This window comes from Anticarsia gemmatalis, chromosome 15 (assembly GCF_050436995.1).
Source record: "Anticarsia gemmatalis isolate Benzon Research Colony breed Stoneville strain chromosome 15, ilAntGemm2 primary, whole genome shotgun sequence".
Classification (NCBI taxonomy): Eukaryota; Metazoa; Arthropoda; class Insecta; order Lepidoptera; family Erebidae; genus Anticarsia; species Anticarsia gemmatalis.
The window spans coordinates 8,669,675-8,683,405 of NC_134759.1; the positions used below are offsets into that span (position 1 = coordinate 8,669,675).

The 13,731-nt window shown below is 31.6% G+C and overlaps 1 protein-coding gene across 1 annotated transcript in view; it reads left to right on the top strand.

Annotated features, from left to right (window-relative positions):
* The first annotated feature begins 2,563 nt into the window (after positions 1–2,563).
* LOC142978963 (gonadotropin-releasing hormone receptor-like) overlaps positions 2,564–13,731 on the top strand; it is a 120,474-nt gene continuing 109,306 nt past the window's right edge. Inside the window, exon 1 of the mRNA XM_076123621.1 lies at positions 2,564–2,748. The gene's annotated coding sequence lies outside the window, so the exon portion shown is untranslated. The remainder of the gene's footprint in view (positions 2,749–13,731) is intronic.

Consider the following 13,731-nt stretch of genomic DNA (forward strand, 5'->3'; position numbering starts at 1 on the left):
AATTATATATGAATATGTGGGTAGGATATAAGTTAATCACTACTCAGCGATCCGGCTTTAAGATATGGCATTACACGTATATTGCTTTAAAATACAACTCCTGTACAAAATAAATAATGCCGTGTCAGAGTCTTCAAATATCCAAATAATGAGCCTAAGTACAGACTGTACAGACTCGAACACAAAAACTTATTTACTTGTAGAAATCAAATTTATAACACTCGCGCGCAGTGCCTACTAAGAAAACAACAATCATGAAAAAATCTCCAGTAAGAAAAAAAATACATAAAAGAATTGTCCTAAAAAACTCATGTATGATCACCATTCAAATATAAATCCATAAACGCAAGTTTTGTACAGGTTGTAGGGTTTTCATTATTTGATATATTAATAGCGACAAGACGACAGCCTTAATCAGTGTCATATTTACTTGGTGAGAACATCAATATTAACTGAATTACAAAATATGTTATTATTTTAATTCGTAGATGTATGAGTAAATGCCAAAAATTATTACATTACTGTTTATATAACAAACAAAATTCGTTAACATCAAAAGGTTAAAATATAAACATGTGAATGAAGTGAAATTAATGCCAGTTAAATTTTAACTAAGCTTAACGGACACAAAACTAAATATATTTTCATTCAAATCCCGACCACGATTTGTTAGCCAATTACCCATAACATTGATTACCACGCGATAAGATAGTTGGATTACCGATAAAACCTTTGCCATGATTTTATTTTGGCAAACATGTATGGCAGGAGTCGATTGGATTCGCAAATTACGTAGCGCCTTTAAACTATGTCAAAGGAACTAATTAAGTATCGAATTCCGAATGTCAAATACTACCTCAAGCTTGACATTTGGATGAGATTAGTATCAAAGTTCATGATTGGTCTACACTAATCTACAGAAACACAAGGAAGACTTAATTAATACGAGCATCTCTACCTAATAAGTATAATTAATTCGGAAGTCAATTTGTCCAACCGTAACAGTCTACCTTTGGAACTGAATACAATGAAAATCGAGTGTGCTCTGCGCATATAATAAATCTCCATATTTATGTTCACATATTTCTACCTGAAATCGAAAATATAACACTTAATATTATAATAAAATCTAGATGAGTCACCTTTCGTGTAAGAAAAAAACTGCTAAAAATATAGTCATTTTTGTAACCAAACACAAACAGATTCGACATTATTAACTTGTTCCATTCATCTTACAGAATTATATAATAACAATAACAGTACATAATAGAATAGGCGCTGACATCTTATTTACGTTGAAAAATTTATACGAAATTAAAACATATATGAAATACAATGCGTGAACAAACGACGTGTCTACATTCATTATTTAATATTCTCTAAAAAATGTACGATGGAGTATAAAGGTACCTTATAAATCTATCAGTATAGCTATTTTCGTTGGCGTCTATTTTCAAGGTGTTGGTTTTCCTGCAGCAACACGGCAGCTAACTAGTTACTAGGAAAAGTATATTTGGATCGCTCGTTAGATTTGTAATCTCATGAACATCTGTGATTTCGTATTTCTGATTGAATTTTGAATTAAGATGGTACAAGGTTTGTTAAGGTTGCTATTGTTTCCGGAGTTGCTTTCAGTTTTGGGATTCTGGGTAGAAATCTAAAAGTGAATTGTATTCAGACAAAATATTATTTTTTTAAACTAGCTTCGTATTTTTACGCCTCTAAAAGTTACTAAGAGTCAGTATATACTTACTGAAAATTGTATCAGTCGGTAAAGTACAATTTCATTATTACCTAAATTAATATTAATCACGACGAATAATAACTAATTGGTTATTTCGTCTTTATATAATTAATTATCATAATATATGTCAAATCTATTATTAACAATATAGGTCATATTTTTATTTAGGACAATGTATTATACAAAAGCTTTTGTTAAGATCCACGTGACGTGAGATAATTAGGTTTGTTTACTTTCGTAATCTGACGATTATATTCTACGAAACTCCTCCACGACTTCCAGTACAATAGGATTAATGACAATAAGGCTTACCTATCCATTAAATTTCATAGGCTTTAAGATTTCTTAGACTCATATTTATTATTCTCACGAAGAATAATATAAAAGGAATCGGTAAGCCGTCGTATAAAGTGTTCTGAGAATATTTCCTTACGAAAAATTACGGGTAATGCAAATTAATAAGCTTTTAAAGCACAAACACTGTCTACGGCACATAAAAGTAAAAATGTATATATCAAATTAATTAATAGTTTGCCTTATAATTAATAGTTTTATTACTTACTGTCAGTTTATCACACAAAATTGTGTTAAAACTAAAATCACGACGATCGAAAAAAAATAATCGTGTCGATTCCACACCTAGAATCTGCGCCATATGTACAAAAACAATTTGGAAACAAATGGTTGTTCAATGAAAGTGTACACAGTTGCAGCTTCTACGAACAGCTGAAAAAATATCACATTACTATAGGTATTGTGAGATTCTAGTGAACATTTCAGTGTAACGTGAGTGACGTAGTTCAGTCCTTTGCGAGTTACCGTTGCGAGTTGTCGTGCGGACCCAACGCAGTACTAACGGATCGCGGCGAAAAGTTTGCGTCATTTCAGTTTTGTGTTTCAAACTACTAAATGATTTGTTATATGTTTTAGTGAAAAATATCACAGACAAAAAAATTTTTTGTTATTATTTTTTTGGATTTTTAAACAACTTTGGAAAGAATTATGTAAGTTTTTTAATTTATTTTATTTGTGTGTAAAAGCTTTCAGGCATTCTCCAGGGTAATTTTAAATGTGTTAAATTGATTTAGACTGACTTTAATGCATTAGATAAATTGTCTAGGTAATTTCAAATTCAAAAACAAGTATTTGAAATATGAAATCTATTTTTCACTGTCGAAGTTGTTAGAAAAATGGCTGGCAAAATGAACTATGTAATAAATTTTTAGTTTTCTTGAAAAATAATCCATTATTTCGAAAATGTAATACGTGAGTAAAACTATTTGTAGATATTGAAAATTGATTGACAAGAAAAAAGATAAACAAACATCAAGTAATGAGTGAGAGTATTTGATGTCCCAGTTCATAGAAACCTTTCATGAACTCTTTAATCAAGCCTCAACAAGAGGGATTTAATTAATTTGACACACTGCGCCAACTTTTCTCGTAATACATTTAAAGATACCTCATTGAGAACAACTCTCGTAAATGTTCAGAGTTTTAAACTTCGTTCAAAGTTATTTTACACTTACACAAACATGGCTATTATTATAAATCCATTATAATACGTTTTGAATAAAAATACGACAACGAAAAACTGTAAAAAATGAATGAATTTGTCAATTGACTATTTTTTGTTCCACCGATCCGGCAGTTTTTGTTAGATCTAGAAAACTTCTGAAGAATAAAGATCTTATCTTTTTCGATAAGTGACTGAAGTCAATTGGCGTAAAAAGGGTCGTATGATTAATGGTTTCGGATAAAAGAAAAGAATATTTACGATTCGGGAATATTTTTGGTATTATGACTACTATTACAAGTAATACCTATTTTTTGCGATTCTTTTCGCGTCATTGCTTTTCTGAAATCTCCATACACGCAAATGATGCGAAACTTCACGACCATTAGAATAATAAAACAAAAGCAGATGACTGAATGTTCTGTATACTTTAGTCAAAATAGCAATAATTATTACTATGTGACTATAATATTAAATTTTAAGGCCAGTTGTTTTTCCCTCTTTGGTATTCACGGCTAATTAAAATTTACATTGGCAATGACTTAAATCGGTAAATAATATTAATCTCATTTAAAATATAAATTAAAAATCTGCAAAAGCAGAATTAAAAATGATATCATCTTAATATATGTTTAAAATCCATTTCTTATTTTGTCACGAGACTACCAATATTTTATTTATTCGACGTAGAATAATTAAAATCAGTTCAACAGACTGAGAACGCGCAGACAAAGTCTGCCGAAATTAGTAACGTTTGTTCAGAAGGCCATGTAGTACATATACATATGTAAATATTACGCATTCTCAATATTTATTTAGGTGTTCAATAGATTTTCAGATCACTTGTGGGGCCACATTTTTTTTAGTAAATATGGATTGAAATTTTGGTTAAGAATTTTATGTATTTGTAAGAAACGGTATTTTTTTTTTTCATATGTTTAGTTTTGAGAAAAACATGTACTCGTATTCCCAATAGCAGCCAATATTTATTACAGATTTATCGAGTTACTGTGGTATAGATTTATGGTAACTGTGTGAATAATGATAATGTGCTGTTCAACTGTAAGTTACAAGCAAAGTGCGATTCGGAATTTTGCAGTGTTTACTTGCATTAAATTAGTATAACCAGCAGTCATTCCGGTTTTATTCAAAGCCTGTCAATTTGATTTTTCCGATGCCAATCCGCTTGGCGACTTTATGTTGAGTGCCTGTCTCCTTGCATAATAAGTTCACGCATCGAATCATCTTACCTTTAAAGTAAATAATTGATTTTGACGTTTGGCAGTATTTTTTCTAAAAGCAAGATTATATTTTTTAGTAAAGACTTGTGTAAAATTTAACTAAAATCATGCCCGATTTAGTGAAATAGACATAATGTGTATGAATACTAATTTTGTGCGATACAAATGCGATTTGCGTTAAAATAATCCAAGTGATGAACTTATTAGCTTTAACTCTTTCAGTGCTGAAATATAATACTCAACTGAAAATCATTTTTGAACTGTGCCGCGTTTCAACATACCATAGAAAATTGGGATATTGATTTGTTTATCGAAAAAAAGAGAGTTGTGTTATGGTATCAACATACTTTATCTATTTTAGGTCGTCTGTCTACGATCGGATTCGGAAAAGTAAAATAATCTTCAAAATCTTCATAACTTCATCAAGCACAAAAGATCACGATTTATTCGTAAAGTTTTATTCTTTTCCAATTACTGCAGTTGACAAGTCGAGATTGAGTGGTGGGTCACCTATTATTTTCAATTTAAAGTTTGATGGATTTTCTTCCGAAAAAAAATGATTTATTATTTTCAGCGCTACTTCTGAATACAAGGTTGTAAAATTTTCGTGGTTTAGAGATATACAGATATAATGGTCAATTTGTCAGGAACACACTGCATTTTTTGCGCCTGGAGGATGAAGATTCGATTCTCACGCGGAGTAAATTTTTGTTGTGGCTGTTATCCATCTGGGGCTTAACACGAGGTTACTTTTTAGTGTTGGGCTCAAACGATTGAGAATGAGTTACATACATCGAACGTCAAAAATAAATCATTGTTCAAATTATACAAAACTTATCTAATACTAGCTGACCCGCGCAACTTCGCTTGCGTCACATAAGAGAGAATGGGTCATAATTTTCCCCGTTTTTGTAACATTTTTCATTGCTACTCCGCTCCTAATGGCTGTAGCGTGATGTTATATAGCCTAAAGCCTTTCTCGATAAATGGCCTATCTAACACTAAAAGAATGTTTCAAATCAGACCAGTAGTTCCGGAGATTAGCGCGTTCAAACAAACAAACAAACTCTTCAGCTTTATAATATTCGTATGGTATAGATATACAGTCTAATTTAAATAGGGTCTTAATGCGTCATAGAACCTACAGAAATTGCTTTACATTCAAACAAGTATTGACAGTAAGAAGTTCAAATAAAAATTCTATTGTGTAAACAAAGGCACTTCTTCGAAAAGGAAATACGTTTTCAATATTTCAATGGGAGAGAAATTGCATCCTTTCTTCTTTATTGCTACTGTATAAACTGTCATATTGTTACAGAATAGAGTGCTCTTAAGTTTTTCATCAGTTCTGCGAATGTTCGAGTCGTTGAATAAAAACACAGAGCTAATAGGATAACGCTTAGTCTCAGAATGTGGGGCTTAAAAAAATACTACTGCTATACTTTAGCATACGCTTTAGTATAGCAGTAGTTATTATGTAGAAAATAATATATTGCAATTTTTTTCTATAAAATAGAATTGGATCCGACCTACACATTTGAAGTTTCAGTTGTCGTTTCTATTTTATCGTGTTGTGATAAACAATTTAGAATTGTGTATGTAATAAAGCGTTTTAAATTAAGCCAGTAGAGGTTGAAGCCGGTGATTTAGAAGTTCTACATCAGTTAAGTCATAAGAATATGTATGATTTTAGAACACACAAATGTAACCTGCATCGATTGAACGAACATAGTTTATGAAATTTGAATGAAAATTCAACAGTCGAAGTCTATGTAATGAACACACGCGTCGCAAAAAGATTATGCTAATTATGTTGTGACAAAGACATAATTTGAACATAAGTCTGTTGAACAATACTGAATCAAAATATAATACGGAAGACTTCCCCAGTTCTGATAACTTTCTTCAAAACTTAGAAGCGCTACAAAGATGTGGTAAAAGTCGCTGAACAAACTGAAAATTCATACTATACGAAGTTTGAAATGAGTTATTTGAAGTTTATTCAGGCTTTATTCCTAGAAATGATACACGTTGATTTTCTCGAAACTTTCATTCACTATTTGTTAGCTTTAACTTGTGTAAAATTAACTTTAAGTGCAACTGAACCTTCGCTGCTTAGTGATCGAACGTTTCGCGTCGCTAGAATAGTTCTTATTAAGCTTAGGTAGAGATTACTTTAGGTAATCCGAAAATGTTATAAACTATAAAAAGATGTAGCGAATTTGTCAAATTAGAACGATATTATCTATATGGCTTTTGAAATAATGCATTCGTTTCAAACGGGAAAAACCCCCTCATTTACATTAAATATTTGCAACAGCGGGGCGACCACCAAAAATAGTGCTGTCAATTAACAATGTTTTCATAAAACCAATAATAATTTTTAAATCAACCTTTTATCACGAACACAACAAAAGTTTCATAATACCGTTGTTTGTAATACCTGGCTAACGTGAGCGATATGGATCTTTTGGTACAGACCCAAGACAAACAAAATAATCGTGATAGTTCGATAATGTACATTGAGGATGATACAATTTCAGTCGAAAATATACTTGAGTTTGTCGTGCAAATATTATATAAGGGTTTGTTTTGTATCCAATTTCCATATTTATTTATTTACAATATAAGTATATTGTAAATAAATAAATATTTATTTACTATACTAAGGCGCAGTAAATTTTTGAGCTTGACTATGAAGTTAACCGATTACGTAATTTCAAAGATAAGTATACCTTTTTTTTCGTCTGAAATAGTAAACTAAATTTCAATTTTGAGCTGCGCTGTGCATGTCAGTTATTGTAAGTCTTACTCAGCTTCTTAAGAATAATTTAAATTCATATTGTAAGTATTGTTCAGCTACTTAAGAATATCATTAATTTACTTACATGTTTCATTTTACAACAACACATGTTCCAATTAGTCGATAATTGACTTCAGAATTTGCAAACAATATTGGATATACTCCTAAAACCGCAACAAAGCAATCATCCGTACATACAGCCACGAACTAACTACATGACTTCAAAGTAAATACACTCACTGTTGTTCCACAAGATGATAAACCTTAATCCCTTTACAGGGATGTCCGGAGGCGATAACTTCATACTCCATACTCCTATGTATTATAATATTGGTAGAGGCATTCAAAATTGTTGTGTTGTTGCCACGTGCAAAGTTAAAACGGAACTGCCGCTTGTATAAATGGGCAATAGAATAGGAACAACAACTCCATGTATAAATCATACTGCGTTTGTTTTTTTTATTCTGGCCAAATATAGGTATATAACCCTTAGAAGTGTTTGAATTTGTTCCCCATTTTTTATTTATTTACTTATCTTACGAGAATCTTAAGTATGTATCTGTTTCAATAAAACATACTAGAGAACGCAAAATATTGGGCCTGTGGTAAATGATCAAAAAACATGATTTGATTGTAATTATCTCAGTGTCTGCAACAAGAAAGTTTTAACGTTATGAAACTATAACATAACTGTAAATCTATACTGTTAAAAGTACGGCGGTGGTCTATTTCTAACATAAAATTCAATAGACATTTTATGAATCAATCTCCAGACTGAGTTGCGGTAATATTTCTATTGAATCGCCGCAATACACTAACGCGAACAGTTAGTGGCGAAGTATATTCTTAGTTATATAACGCTAGGTTATGCTCGCAACTTCGTAGGAAAGATTTCCCGGGTGAAAATAATACCAAGTGTTAATCCAGACTAAGAACTACCTGTGCCTCACCCGTTGAACTGTTTTCAAGAGGATTGGATGAGAATTGTCTATTTGTAAGAACTTTTAATATGGAAAAAGAGTTGTTTTCGTCTTGGGGTATAGAATTGCTATACGAGTTTTTATTCGCCGCGAAAATGTTCTTAGGAAAGACAACAACATGCCAACTTCGGTCTTAGAAATAAATTGTTAATTTTGTATTTGGTGTTGAACTTCAAAAAAATCAAGAACTAGGTACATTGAATTTTTGTCTAGGCGCCTCTGACACACGCATTGATGCTATCTAGTACTTTATTAGATAGTGAATGGTTTTAATGCTATTTGTACTATGATCTAAGACTGCCATTTATTTGGCACTGTTTCAAGTATCGTGAATAGTTCTTTTGTGTTACAGGTAGAGATTATGTGGGACAGGAAAATGTATGATTTAAATAGATGATCGTAAAAATATATCAATAAAAATGTTTCTCAAATTTCACTGTGAATGTCTTATTTCGCTGATTAGTATGGAACAGCCAACTTGCGACCATGGTTGTGTATCTAGTACCTAATATAAAAACTGTGATTGCATTAATCCTCGTGTTAACTTGGATAATATTCGAGAGCAATTGCCAATACTTTCTTTTTCTATTTTTAGGTTTTTAAATCTTTATATTACTAAAAGTAAATGTTTACAGACATGTTTTGCTTTCAAAGCATTTCTTTAATTTTCAATTTAAGAATTGAAACTGTGGGATGTTCAAACGTATCTTTATGTTGCCTGTCTCGCTATTATCACGAGCAAAATACGTGGCACTATGAATAAATGTATGAATTTCTCAGAAGCATTGCAAGTTGAAAACAGCCCAATAGGACACTAGGAACTGTATTAAACATTTATCTAAATAAGTACCGGTGAACATATCAGGCAGAATAAAGCCTTTTTATCATACATTGACTGTTCTCTATCTTGATTTTGTTATAAGATACCAGTCTTTCTTAAATCTATAAACGCTATGTTTGAAAATTCGTCCGCCTACCATGACTGTTAGCTTTTATTTATCTTGTGGGCAGATACTTTGCTTATTTTAAGGTGCATTTTAATATTACTATTTGTTAACATAGTCTACGAATCAATTCCTTTAAATTTAAATACAGCCAGAAACTCAATGTTCATGAAATTGGACAACAGCCTTTCAGTTTATTTTCATTACAATGACATACCTTATGGGACGACGAAACCTAACAATACATAGTGACAATGTGTTTAATGATACAATAGCGGGAACCACACCTTCTATAGTGTGTGATTTGTGTGTGTCAACGGCACCCATGAAACACAATGCTCTGTTATGTCTACCATGGATTATCTCCAACAAAAAATATGATGTTTCCGTTTGGTTACTTCCTTTTCGTTGACTTGCAGCGCGATTTTCTATGGATTAGCAAGCGTTTTATGTTATTTGAAAATATACGCTAGAGGCGCTGATCGAGAACCATCTATTTGGTTTTCAATAGTCGGTAATGGTTAGAAATCGCCCCACAATACCGCAATTTCGAGTTTGTTACGACTGTCGAGTATATTATATTGTAACACATACAATATGTTTCAACTATCTTTATAGTAGAAATTATTTTGTAGGAAATGGTCGACTCTTGTAGTCCGTTTCCTGTATCCAATGACCTTTTTGACAGAATTGCACTTAACTGCTCGGATGCTTAACCGTTTTGTTATTGGAATTCGGAAAACGATAGATTGTAAATATACGTTATTAAATAGTACATTTCGGATATTTTCGTCCAATTTCATTCGAGATTCCGCATTCGGGTAAAGTTATTAAGTTCACGGGTGTGTGTTTAAGCGCAATTTTACCATTAACTTATTAGTCTTTTCACGGTAAGAGGTAGGACAATTTGATTGTATTCGTGGAATCGTTTCATGAATAATTTATTCATTGATTTTAAAACCAATGTTGATATAAAAACCAAACGTAATCAAACATTTAGTGGATCGATAAAACAAATATTTGGGCACAATATTTTATCATTAAGCGTTGGATAGCTGCCCGGATCATAATAGCTACTTACTATGATTGTTTGTGACCTGCACACCAACTAAACTAATAAAAACGGAGTAAGGCAAACTTGTCTTCTAATTTCAAAGGGCCTTCGCTAGAAAAATCTAGACTTTCTGTCTTTAAATGTCAAAAGTCTTAGTCACTTAAATCTCAACCGTATTTCTAAGGATTCAGTAGTTTGACGTTAAACGATCAAGAGGTTTCTTTCATAAATAACGTCAAGTAAGACTCAAAATGAAATTTCTTTTCTCGTATATATTGCAGTTTTTAAAAGATGTTGATTAATTCTGAAATGAAGTACTTTCTCGCCTCTATTTAATGAGGTCTGAGTAAGGTAGCACTTTCCCGGGAAAATTTAAAATTCTTATTTGCGTCACAACTGGGGTGGTAAAAATGGATACAATCTCTACAATCATGAAAAAGAGGAAACTAATGAACGTAATTTTTCAATGTTTTTATTCGTTAAGGAACATCGTTATCAAAAATATTTTAGAGGGAAAACGAGATGATTTTGGAGAGGAGTAAAAACAGTGGCCACGGTTTACGCATCAGGGGTTTTGCAAATTGGAAATGATGTTTGAATTCAGTTCAATAAACAAAACAATTCATTTTGATAGATTGCATCAAGTAATTGTTACAGATTAGAACTAATTGTTCCTGTCTTGTTTTCTGTACCACATTAGTAATTGTGTATGCAATTTTCAATCATTTTTATAAAGAAAAAGCGGGGTGTATGTAAAGCTTCAAAAAAACATTTTATTATCTACTGCAAATGTTATCCAGCGAACCACATAAATTCAAAGTAACTCACTATAATTCATCTTTAAAATACGAGTTTCTGCGACAAAATTTTCGAAAATAGCATAAAGTTTCACACGTGATACTACAAGCATATTCTACGAGAGGACTGCAAGCGATTTATTGCATTTTAGTAGCATATTGGTATTCTGGAGCATTTCCAATGATCTTAAAGAATTGTGGATGCGTCACACGGAGGTAAAAGACGGTGAGAATTCATGCAGGGTTACTAAACCGATAAACGGAATGGAAGCTACTAATGAATTCCATTACGAGTTTATAACGTGAAGAGTAGTGACAACATGTAAATGTGTACAAGATACTACGGAGACTATTTGTTTTTAATTAATATTGTATTTTAATTATATATCACGGTACTTTAATTGTTACTATAGACCGACAACTTAGAGAGCTTTGAAAGTGTCGTGGCTTGCACGTTTACTTTGAGAGGTACACGAAATTCAGAATTTTGAACATTGTTGTCTCATAGGCTTATGCAGCAGCTTGTAGCCTGTTTGATACTTAACTTAATTTTGAGCTGCACTGAATCCTTAATGATAATATAGATAAGGCTTGTTCGCCAAAGCTCTCTACTAAGTGGACCTATACCTAATAATTATTTGAGTTATTACTAATCGAATAAATCTTGCAGTTAACGAGATAAATGATGTTCACGAATTCGACAGCTTAAGTGAGGAAAGATTGTTTGAACTCAATTGAAAACAAATGACGGTAATCTAAAGAAACTTTCCACTTTAGCTAAAACTTTAAAGCTATATTTTTGAGAATCACATCTTTTACATCAGTTCTTGCCGGTTATGTTGTTCAGCAAAGCCAGGTAATAGTTAGTATGTGTGCTATTCAAATAAAATAATGTTATAGAGTGTATAAGAATAATTTTATCAAATGACTTTTGATACAAAAGTTAAAGTTTACTCATCTTTTGAAATTCTTTTATTTATTAACTATATTTTCCTACGCGACATTTACAGGTATTGTTTACAAACACACTCCTAAATATCACAAGTTCCAGAAAAAAAATATAATCCCGGGCTTTTATTCCATCCGATTATTAACATCTTTTGACAAACATTTCCCTACACAAAAGGTTTGTCTCTCAGAAGGGTTTCTGTACTACTTATTCCGGCTAAATATAAAATATAAACCATCCATCAATTATATTAATGAGCGAAATAACAATTTGAAAAGACACCATTTTCATAATTTCAAAACAATTTAATTTATTACAGCAATTATGGATTCCTTTTACCGTGAATGCACTCAAAGTTCTATCAATTAACTTGTTTCGCTGTTTTGTTTCGAAGTATCCTGAAAAGTTGTTAATTTGTTTTAATTAAACGAGTTTTTTCGTTTGTCCAGTTTTGCGTTCTTGGGAATTAAAATACTTAAGAAATTAAAAAAGAGATTGCTTTTTTGTCAAAAAAACTCAATTACTGTGTTTTAGTGTAGAAAATACTTGCATGTGTAAATTCAGATCAAAAGAGTCCATCGAGATTTTCTTAGAATAAGTTGAATACACCTTATTTCTAGAACAAATCTAAAAACATAATATGTATGATTTCTTACATCACTACACAGTACCTTGCATATATAGGGTGCATATATTAATACACTTTATCGTCATTATAATGGTGCTGAATTATGGAACTCCCATATGTTACACTTAAACGAATAAAGAGAGCCTTAATAGCGCCTTGTAATAAATGGTTATGGCTGTTTGAAGCTATCAACATTTCTAAATATGAAATTGCCTTATATTATAACAGAAGCATGTACGTATGTCTGTGTAGTACATACATACGTACATAACATACTATTATATAAAATCACGCCTTCATCTCGAAGGGATAGGCAGAGGCCAGAGAAAAGACCAGACAGTACAGTATCATTAAATATAACTACAATTTGTTTTAACTGACTCTTTCATAATTGTCGATTTACGAACTTCTATTTGACCAATTAGGTACAAGCATAATAATTCATTTGTAAAAAATTCATTTGCTCATGATCGAGTGGAAAGTTATTTCGCAACAAAACGTTCATCGGCCACCTAAACCACCAAACGGGTTCCTTTTTGTAAAATAAATGATAGTCCTTAAGTTTGTTTCATAATTTTTCAATGTATCATAGTTAGACAGTAATACGGGTTATTCCCGGAAAATGCAAGTTTTTATTTGAAAATGAAATATATTACACTTAATAAACCAGAAAACAAAAAGGTTTGAAGCCCGTAAAAAGGCTCATTTCCTCATTTGATACATCGCTAAAAAACCGGACGATTTCCTAAACAGGCTATCTATTTCACGATTCTGTATTAGGGCTTCATTACCATAAAAGCGTTGTGTACCTAAATGTTTTATTTTACCAGATTGTATTTTTTATGCATTGTTTCTTGTTTAAAGTGTATTTTTGCATTTGCATTGCAATTTCTTTTATAACATTATTATTAGCCAACTCGTAAAAATTCTACTCTGTAGAGAAGATTTGACCCAAGATTTCTACGATGCCGCACTAATTAATTATTATCGGTTAGCCTATCATAATCATGAGATTTTAATAGTTGTTGCTTTATCTACCCGAAAGGTTATTCGACACTTATTTACAAGTCGTAAA